The 17,840-nt window shown below is 43.0% G+C and overlaps 2 long non-coding RNA genes and 7 other non-coding genes across 9 annotated transcripts; 1 reads left to right on the top strand and 8 right to left on the bottom strand.

Moving 5' to 3' along the window:
* Window positions 1-3,635: 3,635 nt before the first annotated feature.
* trnaq-cug (transfer RNA glutamine (anticodon CUG)) lies at window positions 3,636-3,707 on the bottom strand. Its single transcript has one exon. It is a non-coding gene; the product is annotated as a tRNA-Gln (tRNA).
* Window positions 3,708-3,948: 241 nt separating this feature from the next.
* Window positions 3,949-4,020, bottom strand: trnaq-uug (transfer RNA glutamine (anticodon UUG)). The gene has a single exon. It is a non-coding gene; the product is annotated as a tRNA-Gln (tRNA).
* A 90-nt stretch (window positions 4,021-4,110) lies between these two features.
* On the bottom strand, window positions 4,111-4,183 carry trnaf-gaa (transfer RNA phenylalanine (anticodon GAA)). Its single transcript has one exon. It is a non-coding gene; the product is annotated as a tRNA-Phe (tRNA).
* An 8,090-nt stretch (window positions 4,184-12,273) lies between these two features.
* Window positions 12,274-12,345, bottom strand: trnaq-uug (transfer RNA glutamine (anticodon UUG)). The gene has a single exon. It is a non-coding gene; the product is annotated as a tRNA-Gln (tRNA).
* Window positions 12,346-13,194: 849 nt separating this feature from the next.
* Window positions 13,195-13,267, bottom strand: trnaf-gaa (transfer RNA phenylalanine (anticodon GAA)). The gene has a single exon. It is a non-coding gene; the product is annotated as a tRNA-Phe (tRNA).
* A 255-nt stretch (window positions 13,268-13,522) lies between these two features.
* Window positions 13,523-13,594, bottom strand: trnap-agg (transfer RNA proline (anticodon AGG)). Its single transcript has one exon. It is a non-coding gene; the product is annotated as a tRNA-Pro (tRNA).
* Window positions 13,595-13,909: 315 nt separating this feature from the next.
* trnaq-cug (transfer RNA glutamine (anticodon CUG)) lies at window positions 13,910-13,981 on the bottom strand. The gene has a single exon. It is a non-coding gene; the product is annotated as a tRNA-Gln (tRNA).
* Window positions 13,982-15,042: 1,061 nt separating this feature from the next.
* Window positions 15,043-15,838, top strand: LOC143741458 (uncharacterized). Its single transcript, XR_013205050.1, has 2 exons — window positions 15,043-15,141; window positions 15,535-15,838. It is a non-coding gene; the product is annotated as an uncharacterized LOC143741458 (long non-coding RNA).
* On the bottom strand, window positions 15,380-15,914 carry LOC143741459 (uncharacterized). The gene is made up of 2 exons (XR_013205051.1): window positions 15,869-15,914; window positions 15,380-15,746 (listed from the first exon to the last, which is right to left on the bottom strand). It is a non-coding gene; the product is annotated as an uncharacterized LOC143741459 (long non-coding RNA).
* Between the last annotated feature and the right edge of the window lie 1,926 nt (window positions 15,915-17,840).

The following is a 17,840-nucleotide window of genomic DNA, read 5'->3' as shown; positions in this document are numbered from 1 at the left end:
ATTAGCTCAAATGGTAGAGCGCTCGCTTAGCATGCGAGAGGTAGCGGGATCGATGCCTGCATTCTCCAGTGCTGTCCTTCCTTTTTACGCCCCCTTTCAAGAGGCACTACCTAGATGAGCTCTTCCGGCTCAATGCTGCCGAAAATGTTTTTTCGAACGAGGTACTGCACACATTCCTGGCAAAAGCAAGTCCCACCGAGATTTGAACTCGGATCGCTGGATTCAGAGCCAAGAGTGCAAACCATTACACCATGGAACCTTGGCGTGTGTCAACTTTTCCCATGAGCAGCAGAGATTTAAGTCATTGAGTCCAAAAGCACGATAGCAAGGAGCAAATGAAGCCTTTGCTTTTTAAGCCCATGTTTCCCCAATTCCGACTCTGTTTGAGATTGCCAATTTCACTGCCACGTCAGCAGTTGCGCATCACCTCTGCTTTTTCCCACCCTTCCGCAAAGAACCTAAAAAGGTTCTACCGAGATTGGAACTTGGATCGCTGGATTCAAAGCCCAAAGTGCTAACCATTACACCATGGAACCAACACTTCCTGATAGCTGGCTGTCTGAGAGGCAGATAGCGATGAGGCTAGGTGGAATCAGGTAGACTAAAAGAGGCGGACGTGGTTCCTCTGCCGAAACCCGGGATATAAATATCCTGGTTGCCCTAATCAGGCTGAAGAGATTAAAAGCAAAGCCTAATAATGGGCTCATCCGGGATTTGAACCAGGGACCTCTCGCACCCTAAGCGAGAATCATACCCCTATACCAATGAGCCGAAACATACATCCTCCCTGCTGCTGCCGAGCCGCAAACATTTCAGCTTGCATGGCTTAAAGCGCAATTTTTTGATTAAATCTACAATTAAAAGGTAGCCAGTGCAAAGTTTCCAGCACAGAGGAAATGCGGCCTCTTTTTTTGTGGTCATTGGAAATCACGCTGCAGCACCTGCACACGAATAATGAGAAGCTTACTTACAGGAGCCTGGTCTGCAACACTGGACCCAGTTGATGTTGCAGGAGCAGAGGCAGCACTTGGCTGGACAGAAGGCTGTGGAGGAGACTGCAGAGGAGGCTGAACAGGGCGCAGAGGAGGAGACTGCAGAGGAGGCTGGGCAGGGCGCAGAGGAGGAGACTGCAGAGGAGGCTGGGCAGGGCGCAGAGGAGGAGACTGCAGAGGAGGCTGGGCAGGGCGCAGAGGAGGAGACTGCAGAGGAGGCTGGGCAGGGCGCTGCAGTCCTGTGGGTGGCTGTAGTGAGGATGGTCCTGGTGCAGAGGGACAGGGGTTGAAGGCCTTGCTGGAAAGATGGGAGTTGCTCTTTCCAGTGGACAGGAAGCTCTGCAGGCGACTGGGACATCTGGCCAGGGGTCCACAATGCTGGAGGAGCAGGATAAGGGGCAGGAGCAGGGGCAGTAGCACGAGCCGGGGCAGGAGGAGGGCCTCTCGAGCCTGCAGTGGCTGGAGAAAAAAGAAAAAACTTACCCACTTACAGGGTTTGGCTGGAGACAAAATCTTTTGTGCCAGCTGTGAAGCAAATAAATGCTTCCCCCGCGCCAACAGGGCCTTCACATTGGTCGCCAGCAGTGGGCTGTTCTTAGTGGCAGTAGGTGGAGGAGGAACAGACACAGTGGCAGTGGGCACAGCAGCAGTGAGGACAGATGCAGTGGGCAAAGTGGCGGTGGGCACGTGGGCTGGAGCCTGCCTCTTCAGCACGTATGCTTTGAAAAGGGCCATATTGGTGTTAGGCCCGGCCTTTGCCTTCTTCAGGTAGGTGATGAGAGCCTGGGCCTCCTTGCTTGGGTCCTCATACACCTCCTTTATTGACCTACCCTTAAAATCCCCAAACTCCACCATCAGACACCAAGAGTCTCCTGTCCTGTGGGCATCCTGCAGCATGGCCTGTTTTTTTCTGATACACCTCTACAGCCTCGCCTACCTCCCTGATCTGCGAGGTGTATCTGAGGAACAGGTGTTTGTTGTCCGACAGCGGGTTGTCCCTCTCCTCCTCCCCCAAAATGCTGCTGACCAGATAGCAGGCATACCACAGTGAGTTCTTCAGCAGCCTGAGGAACCTCTGACCCTGGTGTTTCCCAAACTGGATCTTGCAGTGAGACAGAACCAGGAACTGGTCTCCAGGATTCCCTCCATTCTGCCTCACAAAGGCAGTGGCCTCAGCCAAGACCTCCTCTTTACACCTGGCCCTCCCTGCCAACACGATCTTCCTCCTATTGGCCTCCTCAGTTGGCCCCATAAGGAGTCGACCCTCAGAGGTTCTTCGTAAAACCGGGTATGCATACATAATCTGAAAGGACACAGGCATAAACAGAACGTTACATAGCTGTCATATTCCAACTGAAAGTATTTTACTACAGCATTTTTTTTATGTAAGTAATTATTATAATATTATAATAATTAATGATTATTATTATTATGAGCATAAGCATTATTGTTTTTTATACAACTGTGAATCACTTTGAATTGCCTTGTGTACAAATTGTAAATAGTGTGATGAACTAATTAATAAGAAAATAAATTAAACTTCTTGGTACAATCTTGCTGGTATCATGCCATGCTTAAATCGTTTTGTTTTGTTTAGCTTTTGTGGCAGAGATTACTAAGAAACACCAAATATAACATAAAGGCGTTTATGACAATTCATAATAATATGATCATCAAACAGATCTAAAACTTAAAATGGTATATCAAATCGTTTTGGTATATCTTTTATAACATAGTTGAGAATCATTTGTTGAAACAAAAAAACACTTGTTTTTGCCTATTCATGTCTTTTTAAATATGTATAACATAGTATTTAAAAAGATAACATAAATATGTATACTGGTGTATAACATAGTATAGTATAACATATATGAATTAAACTTTTTTTTTTAAAGGTTTTAGTAAAAATCTTCTTGTGCTCAAAATAATGTAATGAATGACACAAAAAATACTAAATTAACTACAACAAAAAAATGGTTTAAGGAGGATATAGCTTAATTAGTGGTCGGCTAATTATCTTGACAGTAGTGACAATTTTTTTTACTGTATATCATGGTAAACTTGCAGGTTCACATGTACAGAAGAAAATGTGTGCTTTTACACGCTAGCTGGCTTTATTGCCATGTTTAATTGTCTAAAAACAAACACTGTTTATGAATAAATAATGATCGATTATAGAGTCGTGAAGAATAGACTTACCTGTTGCAAAGATTGCAAAGATGACGATAATAACAGCGGTCGCCGATTGGTCAAAAGTAAGCCACAGGAGCAGAGCCAGGAGAGAAACGCGATTGGTCAAAAGTAAGCCACAGGAGAGAAAGGCGATTGGTCAAAAGTAAGCCACAGGAGAGAAACACGATTGGTCAAAAGTAAGCCACAGGAGAGAACAAGATTGGTCAAAAGTAAGCCACAGCAGAGAAACACAATTGGCTCACGTGGGCTTACTTTGGGCTTACTTTGGCTCAATCGGTAGGAAGCAGTAGGCGCAAGCGAGAGGTAGTGGGATCGATGCCTGCATTCTCCAGTGCTGTCCATCCTTTTTACGCCCCACTTCAAGGGGCACTACCTAGATGAGCTCTTGCGGCTCAGTGCTGCCGAAAAAGTTTTTTCGAACGAGGTACTGCACACATTCCTGGCAAAAGCAGGTCCCACCGAGATTTGAACTCGGATCGCTGGATTCAGAGCCCAGAGTGCTAACCATTACACGATGGAACCTTGGCGTGTGTCAACTTTTCCCATGAGCAGCAGAGATTTAAGTCATTGAGTCCAGAAGCACGATAGCAAGGATTTAAGTCATTGAGTCCAGAAGCACGATAGCAAGGAGCAAATGAAGCCTTTGCTTTTTAAGCCCATGTTTCCCCAATTCCGACTCGGTTTGAGAGTGCCAATTTCACCGCCACGTCAGCAGTTGCGCATCACCTCTGTTTCTTCCCTCCCTTCCGCAAAGAACCTAAAAAGGTTCCACCGAGATTTGAACTCAGACTTCTGGATTCAAAGCCCAGAGTGCTAATCATTACACCATGGAACCAACACACTCTGCTAGCTGGCTGTCTGAGAGTCAGATAGCGATGAGGCTAGGTGGAATCAGGTAGACTAAAAGAGGCGGACATGGTTCCTCTGCCGAAACCCGGTATTGAACCAGGGACCTTTAGATCTTCAGTCTAACGCTCTCCCAACTGAGCTATTTCGGCCAGATACTTGTATGGTTTAGCCAGAAGGGATGTCTGGGAGACCGCCCGTCATTTTCGAGAAGAGCAGAGCGAAGGTCCCAGAGAGAAAATGAGTGGCCCGTACGGGGATGAAAACCCGCCACCTTGGCGTTATTAGCACCACGCTCTAAGCAACTGAGCTAACCGGCCTCTCTCTGGCACATTTTATCCCCAATTTCTCACAAATATCCTGGTTGCCCTAATCAGGCTGAAGAGATTAAAAGCAAAGCCTAATAATGGGCTCGTCTGGGATTTGAGCCCGGGACCTCTCGCACCCTAAGCGAGAATCATACCCCTAGACCAACGAGCCGAAACATACATCCTCCCTGCTGCTGCCGGGCCGCAAACATTTCAGCTTCCATGGCTTAAAGCGCAATTTTTTGATTAAATCTACTATTAAAAGGTAGCCAGTGCAAAGTTTCCAGCACAGAGGAAATGCGGCATCTTTTTTTGTGGTCATTGGAAATCACGCTGCAGGACCTGCACACGAATAATGAGAAGCTTACTTACAGGAGCCTGGTCTGCAACACTGGACCCAGTTCATGTTGCAGGAGCAGAGGCAGCACTTGGCTGGACAGAAGGCTGTGGAGGAGACTGCAGAGGAGGCTGAGCAGGGCGCAGAGGAGGAGACTGCAGAGGGGCTGGGCAGGGCGCAGAGGAGGAGACTGCAGAGGAGGCTGGGCAGGCCGCAGAGGAGGAGACTGCAGAGGAGGCTGGGCAGGGCGCTGCAGTCCTGTGGGTGGCTGTAGTGAGGATGGTCCTGGTGCAGAGGGACAGGGGTTGAAGGCCTTGCTGGAAAGATTGGAGTTGCTCTTTCCAGTGGACAGGAAGCTCTGCAGGAGACTGGGACACCTGGCCAGGGGTCCACAATGCTGGAGGAGCAGGATAAGGGGCAGGAGCAGGGGCAGTAGCACGAGCCGGGGCAGGAGCAGGGCCTCTCGAGCCTGCAGTGGCTGGAGCGTAAAAAAACACAACGAAATTATCTTATTGTTTTAGACTTTCACTGCATGACTTTCTCAGCTCTGCTGGACAGCTACTGCGATTACAAGGTTTACTGCAAAGCATGTACGATTAGTAGAGAGATGACATGATGATGAAAAGATGGAAGGAAGCAGTGAAAATCATCCTGTTTTTCATCCAAGCACCATTAGAAGAAATACAAGAAGAAAAAAAGATGGGATCAGCCAAGTGTGAAGCGAAGCAGACCAAACACTACAACAGCCACTTATTCCAAGGGGAGTGGGGGAAGTGTGAGATGACAAGAATGAGCTTTAGTCAGTGATTACGATAAAAAATGAAATAAAACCTTTTACATACACCTTTAAATTATCTTTTTTCCTTTGAGGATGTTCACTCAAAGAGTGAATGTAGATTGACACCTGAGAAGTGCCATTCCTCTGTGTTGTGAAATAAAATAATATGTCATTTAAAAAATACTGTTTTGTTTTATTTGTAATTGTTTGTAAAATATTGTTTAAGATTTACATACCTTGAGGAAGTTGTTCCTCAGCTTGCGAGGCTACAGTTGCCATCTCCAGGTCATCTTCCTCCTCAAAAAAATCCGTAGCAGCAGAGTCTGTAAAATAACATAAAACACTAAGCACATGTCACCAACACACTTGTATGCGTTAAGTGATACTCACCACATGTAAAGAGCTGTCTCCGGACTGCGGACTCAGACGCAGGTGGTACACGTGGTCCTGCAGCTGTTGAACACGTATTTTCGTTAGACATATATACTGCATAATATATACTGTAATTATTTTAAAGCTTGCAAATCACTTACAGGGTTTGGCTGGAGACAAAATCTTTTGTGCCAGCTGTGAAGCAGATAAATGCTTCCCCCACGCCAACAGGGCCTTCACATTGGTCGCCAGCAGTGGCCTGTTCTTAGTGGCAGTAGGTGGAGGAGGAACAGACACAGTGGCAGTGGGCACAGCAGCAGTGAGGACAGATGCAGTGGGCACAGTGGTGGTGGGCACGTGGGCTGGAGCCTGCCTCTTCAGCACGTATGCTTTGAAAAGGGCCATATTGGTGTTAGGCCCGGCCTTTGCCTTCTTCAGGTAGGTGATGATAATAGCCTGGGCCTCCTTGCTTGGGTCCTCATACACCTCCTTCATTGACCTACCCTTAAAATCCCCAAACTCCACCATCAGACATCCAGAGTCTCCTGTCCTCTGGGCCTCCTGCAGCATGGCCTGTTTTATATGACACACCTCCACAGCCTCGCCTACCTCCCTGATCTGCGAGGTGTATCTGAGGAACAGGTGTTTGTTGTCAGACAGCGGGTTGTCCCTCTCCTCCTCCCCCAAAATGCTGCTGACCAGATAGCAGGCATACCCCAGTGAGTTCTCCAGCAGCCACAGGAACCTCTGACCCTGGTGTTTCCCAAACTGGATCTTGCAGTGAGCCAGAACCAGGAACTGGTCTCCAGGATTCCCTCCATTCTGCCTCACAAAGGCAGTGGCCTCAGCCAGGACCTCCTCCTTACACCTGGCCCTCCCTGCCAACACGATCTTCCTCCTATTGGCCTCCTCAGTTGGCCCCATAAGGAGTCGACCCTCAGAGGTTCTTCGTAAAACCGGGTATGCATACATAATCTGAAAGGACACAGGCATAAACAGAACGTTACATAGCTGTCATATTCCAACTGAAAGTATTTTACTACAGCATTTATTTTTTATGTAATTAATTATTATAATATTATAATAATTAATGATTATTATTATTATGAGCATAAGCATTATTGTTTTTATACAACTGTGAATCACTTTGAATTGCCTTGTGTACAAATTGTAAATAGTGTGATGAACTTATTAATAAGAAAATCAATAACACTTCTTGGTACAATCTTGCTGGTATCATGCCATGTATCATGTATCATGGTAAAGTTGCAGGTTCACATGTACAGAAGAAAACGTGTGCTATTACACGCCAGCTAGCTTTATTGGCATGTTTAATTGTGTAAAAACAAACACTGTTTATGAATAAATAATGATCGATTATACAGTCGTGAAGAATAGACTTACCTGTTGCAAAGATGACGATAATTACTACTGATGACGACTACTTCCTGCTCAGCTACTGTTCGGACGCTCTCGCTTACTGCTCCACGCTTTGCTCTATCGCTTTTATATTTCTATAATTTATCTCCTTTTATCACCTAATTTTAACTTCAGCAAATCAGCACAGTGCTCAAACGCTTGGATTACTACAAAAAAAAGCAGAATTATTTTATTCGACCAGCCTCCCACTGAATCTAGTGCTTCTCGACAGGCCATACTGAGTGTAGAGAAACAAGCCGATCGTTTTACTAATCGATGGCACAAACAGGGTGCGAGACCCAAAGGCACTCGAGACATCAGATTGTCACGAGCATCACATATTACTGCAGTAGCATCCTCTACCCCAGATACGGCACTGACAAGGACTGCAAACACTGGTCTCCTACCACCGCCTATACATCTTGAGAACAGATTTGAAGTATTAATGAATGAGGAATCCCCAAATTTGATGAATGTGATCGCACACAGACAGAATCAGCCAGTAGCTAACACTGATGCTAACTGGGGCTCAAGGTCGAGCAGACAGCGGCACTCAGCTCACAGTGCAGCCGAGCCCAGGACTCTGATAGTGGGCGACTCCGTAATCAGAAACATTAATAGCAGGGATACAACAACGTGCTGCCTTCCACAAGCAACAACTTCTGATGTAAACAGGGAACTTCAGAACATTCTGATGAAACATAAGACTGCAAATCGACTCATCATTCATGTGGGGAAGAATGATATTCATAAAGAGCAGTCGGAACTTCTTAAAAAGGATTTCAATTAACTTTTTGAAACACTTAAAAGACTGAAAGTTCAAACATTCATCAGTGGACCACTCCCAGCAAGAGGAACAAACAGGTTTTCACGGTTGCTTGGGCTTAATACATGGCTGCAAAAAACCTGCAATATAAAAGGAGTGAACTTTATTGACAACTTCAATCTTTTCTGGAGTCAGAGGCAACTGTTTCAACAGGATGGCCACCACCCAACCAAACTTGGTTCAAGAGTGCTAAAGGACAATATCTACTTCTCCCTCCGTCATCCTTCTGCAATGTGTGCCAATCCACTCAACCTGAATGGCACACACACACCTGGATACAGTATGAATGACCACAGGATTTCACTTTAGCACCTGAATGGACATGCGGTTGACACATCACACAAGGACAGTGATAACACCACTCAGCCACAACAACCTCTGCTCACGGACACAATCTCAGCTGAGCCCTGCCCACAGAGCTCACCACAGACAGACTGTGACATACCAGCACTGCTCCAAGATACAGCACCCATAGACGACTTTCTGGAAAACAGCCAGGGAAACCAGGACAGCATATTACAGCCTCCAATAACACCAGAGCAAAAATCCCTCTCACCGGAAACATTATCACTCTCTCCAGAATCTCCACTTCTGTGCTTCTCAGAGAAAATGGAACAACTGGTGCATGCTGGAACTAGACTATCCCACTCTTTTGCTGCGAGCCCCCAGATACCAACCAAAAAACGCCAGGCCCCACAACCACCAAAGCCTGCGGGCCCAGCTCGCCCTCTCCCTCCTCCTGTGAGCTCTTCGGCCTCTGCCACAGCGCCAGGGCCCACACCCTCCCCCAGCGGCTCGAGGTGAACCAAAAACAACTGATACCAGCTCTCAGTGATATGTGTCGGGTCCCCGCTATGATAACAATAACTTTCTCAAATGTTTACAGAACCAGCGGGAACCCAGTGTGCCTGTATCTTTTTCTATTGCTGTTCGATTACATGATAGAAAGTCTAAGGCCTTCAAAAGCCGTACAGCAAACCCATCTAATCTGGTGCCTATTACACGACATACCAAGTTTGCTGTGGGGACAAAAAGTAAGACTGTTAAGTTAGCACTTTTAAACATCCTTTCACTTAAAAATAAATCACTTTTAGTCAACGACTTAATAACCACATACAACCTGGATTTTATGTTGCTAAATGAAACTTGGCTAGAAGAAAGTTGCAGTGCAACAGTCCTCAATGAAACAGCCCCTCCTAACTTTACTTTTATGAGTGTCTGCAGAGCTGTCAGAAGAGGCGGAGGTTTAGCTGCTCTTTATAAAGATGTCTCTCAATGTAAGCAAATATCATTTGGGAATTACCCGTCTTTCGAGTATCTCGGTATTGTGTTAAAAGGTGCTCCACGCATTTTACTTATCATTGTTTACAGGCCTCCAAAATACTCTCCAGCTTTTGCTGAGAACTTAACAGAACTGTTATCAACAATTTCCTCAGAGTTTGACTGCTTTGCCATTGCTGGAGATTTTAACATTCACATAGATAATGCAGAAAACAATATTGCAAAAGAAATCAAAACTGTTTTAAAAACTTTTGATCTGACTCAGCATGTACATGGACCCACACATAATCGTGGACACACTCTAGATTTACTTATCAGTAAGGGTCTAAACATTTCATCAATTGTTATTAAGGATGTAGCACTGTCTGATCATTTTTGTATTTTCTTTGATATATTGATCTCTCCTGCCATTGAAGCTAGATCTGTGTCTGTCAAGAAGAGATGCTTAAATGAGAACACTAGTGTACTATTTATGAAGGCTATATCTTTAACACCAAGCATATCTGCTGACTCTGTTGATTTTCTCCGGGATTCTTTTAACTCAAAAGTTAAGAGTGTAATTGATGATATTGCTCCTGTGAAAGTCAGGAAGAAGAGTGGCAGACAAAAAGCACCTTGGAGAAACTCAACAGCAGTGCAAAATATGAAAAGACAATGCAGAAAAGCAGAGCGCATGTGGCGGAAGACAAAACTTGTAGTCCATTATAACATCTACAAAGACAGCCTCCATGCTTTCAATAAGGAACTAAGCAAAGCTAGACAGACTTTTTTCTCGAATATTATAAACAGCAATATAAACAACACGCGCACTCTTTTTGCTACTGTAGAGAGACTGACAACCCCCCCAAGCCAGATTCCCAGTGAAATGCTCTCAGTGAGAAAGTGCAGTGAGTTTACTTCTTTCTTCTCTGAGAAAATCAATAATATCAGAAAGGTGATCAGCTCATCCTTGAGTTGCGCTGGGGTCAGGCAGATCAGACAACAGCACGAGAAAGTAGCCACTATGTCTGATTTCGAAGAAATTGATGGGAAAATTTTGGAAGCAACTAAAAACATCAACCTGCGCCCTTGACGCACTTCCCACATCTTTTTTCAAAAATGTGTTACACAGCTTAGAAGCAGATCTCCTGGAAGTGGTAAATGCCTCACTTCTCTCTGGGAGTTTTCCGACCTCCCTGAAAACTGCTGTCGTCAAGCCCCTCCTGAAAAAGAGCAATCTGGATAAGACCATATTAAACAACTATAGACCGATATCAAATCTTCCTTTCATAGGCAAGATCATTGAAAAAGTTGTCTTCAATCAGCTGAACAAATTCTTAAGCTCGAATGGATACTTTGACCATTTTCAATCTGGTTTCCGACCGCACCACAGTACAGAGGACGCGCTCATAAAGATAATAAATGATATTCGCTTAAATACTGATACAGGCAAATTATCAGTGCTGGTACTACTCGACCTCAGTGCTGCATTTGACACCGTCGATCACAAAATACTTCTTGACAGGCTGGAAAACTGGCTGGACATCCATGACATGCGGAGTCCCTCAAGGCTCAATTCTTGCGCCACTCCTATTCAACCTGTACATGCTCCCAATGAACCAAATAATGAGAAAGAACCAAATGGCTTACCATAGCTATGCAGACGACACACAGCTCTACTTATCCCTATCGCCTAACGATTACAGCCCCATTGACTCCCTTTGCCAATGCATTAAATCATTTATTAAATTTATTTATTAAATCAATAAATAAATCAGCATATTATCACCTGAAAAATATTGCAAGAATTAGATGCTTTGTTTCCAGTCAAGACTTAGAAAAACTTGTGCATGCTTTCGTCACCAGTAGGGTGGATTATTGTAATGGACTTCTCACTGGCCTTCCCAAAAAGACCATAAGACAGTTGCAGCTCATACAGAACGCTGCTGCTAGGATTCTGAGCAGAACCAGAAAATATGAACACATCACACCAGTCCTCAGGTCTTTACACTGGCTGCCAGTTACATTTAGGATTGATTTTAAAGTATTATTACTGGTATATAAATCATTCAATGGCCTAGGACCTCAATACATTGCAGATATGCTCAGTGAATATAAACCCAACAGATCACTCAGATCATTAGGATCACATCAGCTAGAAATACCAAGGGTTCACTCTAAGCATGGCGAGTCTGCTTTTAGCTACTATGCCAGCCGCAGCTGGAACCAGCTTCCAGAAGAGATCAGATGTGCTCCTACAGTAGTCACATTCAAATCCAGACTCAAAACACATCTGTTTAACTGTGCATTTACTGAATGAGCACTGTGCCACTGTTCGTCCGACTGTTTGCACTGTATTTTATTTTATGTTATAATTATTCTGATTTCATTTGATTATTTCTGTATATTATCTTTTATTCCAAACTGTTTTAATTATTCTGATTTATTTTGATTATTTTAATTTCTTCTATGTAAAGCACTTTGAATTACCATTGTGTATGAAATGTGCTATATAAATAAACTTGCCTTGCCTTGCATAATAATGGCGGTCGCCGATTGGTCAAAAGTAAGCCTCAGGAGAGAAACGCGATTGGTCAAAAGTAAGCCACAGGAGAGAAAGGCGATTGGTCAAAAGTAAGCCACAGGAGAGAAACACGATTGGTCAAAAGTAAGCCACAGGAGAGAACGCGATTGGTCAAAAGTAAGCCACAGCAGAGTAACACGATTGGCTCACGTGGGCTTACTTTGGGCTTACTTTGGCTCAATAGGTAGGAAGCAGTAGGCGCAAGCGAGAGGTAGTGGGATCGATGCCTGCATTCTCCAGTGCTGTCCATCCTTTTTACCCCCCCCTTCAAGGGGCACTACCTAGATGAGCTCTTGCGGCTCAGTGCTGCCGAAAAAGTTTTTTCGAACGAGGTACTGCACACATTCCTGGCAAAAGCAGGTCCCACCGAGATTTGAACTCGGATCGCTGGATTCAAAGCCCAGAGTGCTAACCATTACACCATGGAACCTTGGCGTGTGTCAACTTTTCCCATGAGCAGCAGAGATTTAAGTCATTGAGTCCAGAAGCACGATAGCAAGGATTTAAGTCATTGAGTCCAGAAGCACGATAGCAAGGAGGAAATGAAGCCTTTGCTTTTTAAGCCCATGTTTCCCCAATTCCGACTCGGTTTGAAAGTGCCAATTTCACCGCCACGTCAGCAGTTGGGCATCACCTCTGTTTTTTCCCTCCCTTCCGCAAAGAACCTAAAAAGGTTCCACCGAGATTTGAACTCGGATCGCTGGATTCAAAGCGCAATTTTTTGATTAAATCTACAATTAAAAGGTAGCCAGTGCAAAGTTGCCAGCACAGAGGAAATGCGGCCTGTTTTTTTGTGGTCATTGGAAATCGCGCTGCAGCACCTGCACACGTGCTAGGGATCGCGCCTCGTCTTTGTCTTTGAGAGCGATGGACACCTTCTCTCCATCATCGAGGGGAATTAGCTCAAATAGTAGAGCGCTCGCTTAGCATGCGAGGGGTAGCGGGATCGATACCTGCATTGTCCAGTGCTGTCCATCCTTTTTACCCCCCCCTTCAAGGGGCACTAACAAGATGAGCTCTTGCGGCTCAGTGCTGCCGAAAATGGTTTTTCGAACGAGGTACTGCACACATTCCTGCAAATGCAGGTCCCACCTAGATTTGAACTTGGATCGCTGGATTCAAAGCCCAGAGTGCTAACCATTACACCATGGAACGAACACACCCTGCTAGCTGGCTGTCTGAGAGGCAGATAGCGATGAGGCTAGGTGGAATCAGGTAGATAGGAGCTGGCGATTGGTCAATGGACCACCTCGACTGAGAGAGGCAGACGTGGTTCCTCTGCCGAAACCCGAGATTGAACCAGGGACCGTTAGATCTTCAGTCTAACGCTCTCCCAACTGAGCTATTTCGGCCAGGTACTTGTGCGGTTTAGCCAGCAGGCATGTCTGGGAGACCGCCAGTCATTTTCGAGAAGAGCAGAGTGAAGGTCCCAGAGAGAAAATGAGTTGCCCGCACGGGGATTGAACCCTTGACCTTGGCGCTATTAGCACCACGCTCTAACCAACTGAGCTAACCGGCCTCTCTCTGGCTCATTTTATCCCCAATTTCTCAGAAATATCCTGGTTGCCCTAATCAGGCTGAAGAGATTAAAAGCAAAGGCTGATAATGGGCTCGTCCTGGATTTGAACCCGGGACCTCTCGCACCCTAAGCGAGAATCATACCCCTAGACCAACGGGCCGAAAACATTTCAGCTTGCATGGCTTAAAGTGCAATACTTTAATTAAATCTACAATTAAAAGGTAGCCAGTGCAAAGTTACCAGCACAGAGGAAATGCGGCCTCTTTTTTTGTGGTCATTGGAAATCACGCTGCAGCACCTGCACACGTGCTAGGGATCGCGTCTCGTCTTTTTTATTTTTAGAGCGATGGACACCTCCTCTCCATCATCGAGCAGAATTAGCTCAAATGGGGCACTACCTAGATGAGCTCTTGCGGCTCAGTGCTGCCGAAAAAGTTTTTTCGAACGAGGTACTGCACGTATTCCTGGCAAAAGCAGGTCCCACCGAGATTTGAACTCGGATCGCTGGATTCAGAGCCCAGAGTGCTAACCATGACACCATGGAACCTTGGCGTGTGTCAACTTTTCCCATGAGCAGCAGAGATTTAAGTCATTGGCTGCGTTCCAAACCGCATACTCAATGAGTAGGTACTTAATTTCAATGAGTACTTACTTAACGAGCGCTAAAAGAGTAGGTACTTTATAGCCAAATCTCGTTGAGTATGGCTGCGTCCGAAACCGCATACTCAATGAGTAGGTACTTAATTTCAATAAGTACTTACTTAACGAGCGCTAAAAGAGTAGGTACTTTATAGCCAAATCTCGTTTAGTATGAATGCGAACCGGACATCTGCCATGTTGACGTTATCATGTGACCTACGACGCGTTATCACAAGTGCAACAACTTAAAAGATATGAACGACACGTTTAATTAATCTCTGTAATATCTTGATATTGATTAAACCTGCTTATTTTGTGATTGTAGTATAACCAATACATTTAGGGTCGATTTAAGTTCTTATTTGTAACGCTTCTAATGTGACCAAACAGTTTAAATATGCTATATATATATATATATATATATATATATATATATATATATATATATATATATATATATATATATATATACATATATATATATATATATATATATATATATATATATATATATATTAATACTTATATATAACACCTTAAATATATAATTTTTCATTACAAAAAACCTAAATCGTCATCTCTTGAATATGTTTTTAATTTCTTTATTTTAAATCCAAAATGTTCACCCACAAGCAAAAAGCCCTTTTGGGCCCCTAAGGGCTGTCCTTTATGTTTTCCTCTTTTTCTTGTTGAATGTTTCATCCCTCTGGATTATAAATAACAACAACAACATCAGTTTGTTTGTACCGCTATTATTCAAAGATATTTAAACTTGTCATTGTTCTTTTTTTCCTGTGTATATAATATCATATTATGATGGATGCAAACCCATTTTTATGTTTTCTGTCATTATGATTGTTCATCCTGATCTTGTATGTAACTATAAGTTCTGCAATAAAAAATGATATGAGCGACAGGTGCACTAACACCTCATAACATCAGTAACTCGACAGCCATACATAGAACAGTTTTCCTCAGCGTTTGTAATGTCTGCACATTGCTCACAGCACACGACTGCTCGAAGATCTCACCTTTGGAGAAGACTGTTGATTTTTATACTAGAAAAATGTAAGTATCACTCCTTAAAAAACAAGATTACCCCAGAATGAATTGCATCGCTAGCCCACCCCAAAACTTACACAATAATAATGATAAATGCTGACCAAAACTTGTTTTTACTGAAAATTGTATATTTTAGTAAAAACAAGCAAAATGTAATTTGTTTTGTCATATGACATATGCATGAATACACACTAGATAAATGCAGTAAATACAGTTATAGTCAAGCAATGAATTAAAGCATAAATATATTAAATAATTGTATTTTATTTACTGACAACAACAATAAGAAACATGGATAAGTAAAATAATGAATAAAAGTAACCATCAGAATAAACAAATGCATATACAAGTCAACAACACAAACAAAGCTTTATTCAAACTACAAGCATGTATTTACAGGCGCTGAACCCCACATCCTACTGCCATCTCCACACAGCGGTTCTCATTCTGTGGCTTTATTCTGATGAATCAGCTGACCACCAGGTGACCGTGCCTCCGTGCCGGAGGTTGTTCTGAGGCGATAAGGGCCGGTGGAGTGATGGAGGGTCTCATCCATGGCACCATTTCCAGGATTCAGCTCCGGGCTCTCCATCCTCAGTGCTCACACCAGTCTGCAGACATTTCAGATCCGAATGAGAAAAGTGCTGTAATAACTGTGTTTGAAATTACAATAATTAAAATAAACTACAACTTAAGATTTAAATAGATTTTGTTATTCATTTCTGTAGTATACTCATTCAAAGCCTTTGATGCAGCATTCAGCTTCATGAGCCACTCTCCTCTCCCCCAAATGTTCCTAAATTTATCAACAGTACTAATGGACAAATAAAATAGATAACATGTTTAGTTACTTTATAGATTTGTGTATTTACCTTACTTACAGCACATTTATCTAATGTAAACAGTGTTGCCACAACAGTAAATTCTAAAATAGCACACATACATCAGATGTCTATTTCATGTTGTGATGTGCTCATCTGCAATACTTATAGAAGATTTTCCTGTCAGATGTAAATAGACATTTAAAATAAGCATCTTTAAGAGGTATATGGTTTATGTACATCTACTTTGGAGATGTGTGCTTACTGGAGCTCTCCTGATAGCAATACACAATAACGTGTTTTTACAGCAAAATCACAACTATACTATACTGTCTAACGTCTTTAAACCTTCAACAATTCGACAGTTTACTCTAGTCTTCTGTATTTCAACACGTTTTAACACAAGGAACCGTGTTTACTCACATTTGAAAACACCCGCGTCGCTGATCGTAATGTTGGATAATGACGTATCCTCTCCCGTGGCCTCCTGGGATAGAAAAGTATCCGTCGATGGTTGCTTCAGAATCTGGGCTGAAGCAGTAAGCCATCCGGGAACTTCTCGCCTACTCTTTTATGAGTACTGAGGTTTCGGACATACTACTCCTTTCAAATACTGTTTTCGCCTACTATATAGTAGGAAAGTAGGAATATTCGGACGCACTATAAGTATACGTGAGCCCGAATCTCGCGATAATTAGTATGTCACTCTGGTAATTCTCGCCTACTCTTTTATGGATACTAAGGATTCGGACATACTTATTCGCTCGCCTACTGCTTTTTCCCTACTACATAGTAGGGAAGTATGCGGTTTCGGACGCAGCCTATGAATGCGATCCGGACATCATCCGCCATGTTGATGCTATCATGTGACCTACGACACGTTATCACAAGCGCAACAACTTAAAAGATGAACGACACGTTTAATTCATCTATCTGTAAACATCTCTTGAATATGTTGTTAATTTCTTTATTTTATACCCAAAAAGTTTCTCCTTCAAGTTTTCCTCTTTTCTTGATGAATTTACCTCTCGTTTCATCCCTCAGACAATAACAACAAAACTATTTTTTAATGTATTATGAAGAACTATTTATATTTAAAGATATTTAGCCTTGTTATTGTTCTTTTTTCCTGTGTATAAATATCATATTATGATGTACACAAACCAATGATCTTTATGTTTTCTGTTTTGTCATTATGATTGTTCATTGTTAGATACAACTAGTATCTTTCCATGATCTTTATGTAATAAGTTTATAAGTTTAAATTATATGAGCGACAGGTGCACTAACACTTCATAACATCAGTAACTCGACAGCACAACCTAGAACAGTTTTCCTCTGCGTTTACTGTCTGCAGTGCACAAGGAGACGGGCCGCTGCTCGAAGATCTCCTTTGGAGAAACTGTTGACTTTATGCTCGAAAAATGCAAGTATCGCTCATAAAAAATTAATATTACCTCAGAATGAATTGCATTGTTAGCCCACCCCAAAACTTAAACAAAATAATATTAAATGCTGACCAATACTTAAGTATATTACTTTTTTTATATACTAAAAATGATATAATTTAATAAAACAAGCAACATGTAATTTGTTTTGTCATATGAGTTATGGATGAATACACGTGAACATCTCAATTGTCAGTCAAGCAATGAATTAATGCATACATTAAATAATTATATTTTATATACTGACAACAATAAGAAACATGAGTAAATGAGTAAAAGAACAAATAAAAGTAACCATCACACAATAAACAAATGCATGCACATGAAACAAATCTTTATTCAAACTACAAGCATGTATTTGGGCGCTGAAGCCCACATCCTACTGCCATCTCAACACAGCGGTTCCCATTCTGCGGCTTTATTCTGATGAATTCAC

This window comes from Siphateles boraxobius, unplaced genomic scaffold (assembly GCF_051911475.1).
Source record: "Siphateles boraxobius isolate OS27281-9 unplaced genomic scaffold, OSU_SipBor_1 19, whole genome shotgun sequence".
Lineage (NCBI taxonomy): Eukaryota > Metazoa > Chordata > Actinopteri > Cypriniformes > Leuciscidae > Siphateles > Siphateles boraxobius.
This window is presented reverse-complemented; position numbering and strand designations above follow the sequence as displayed.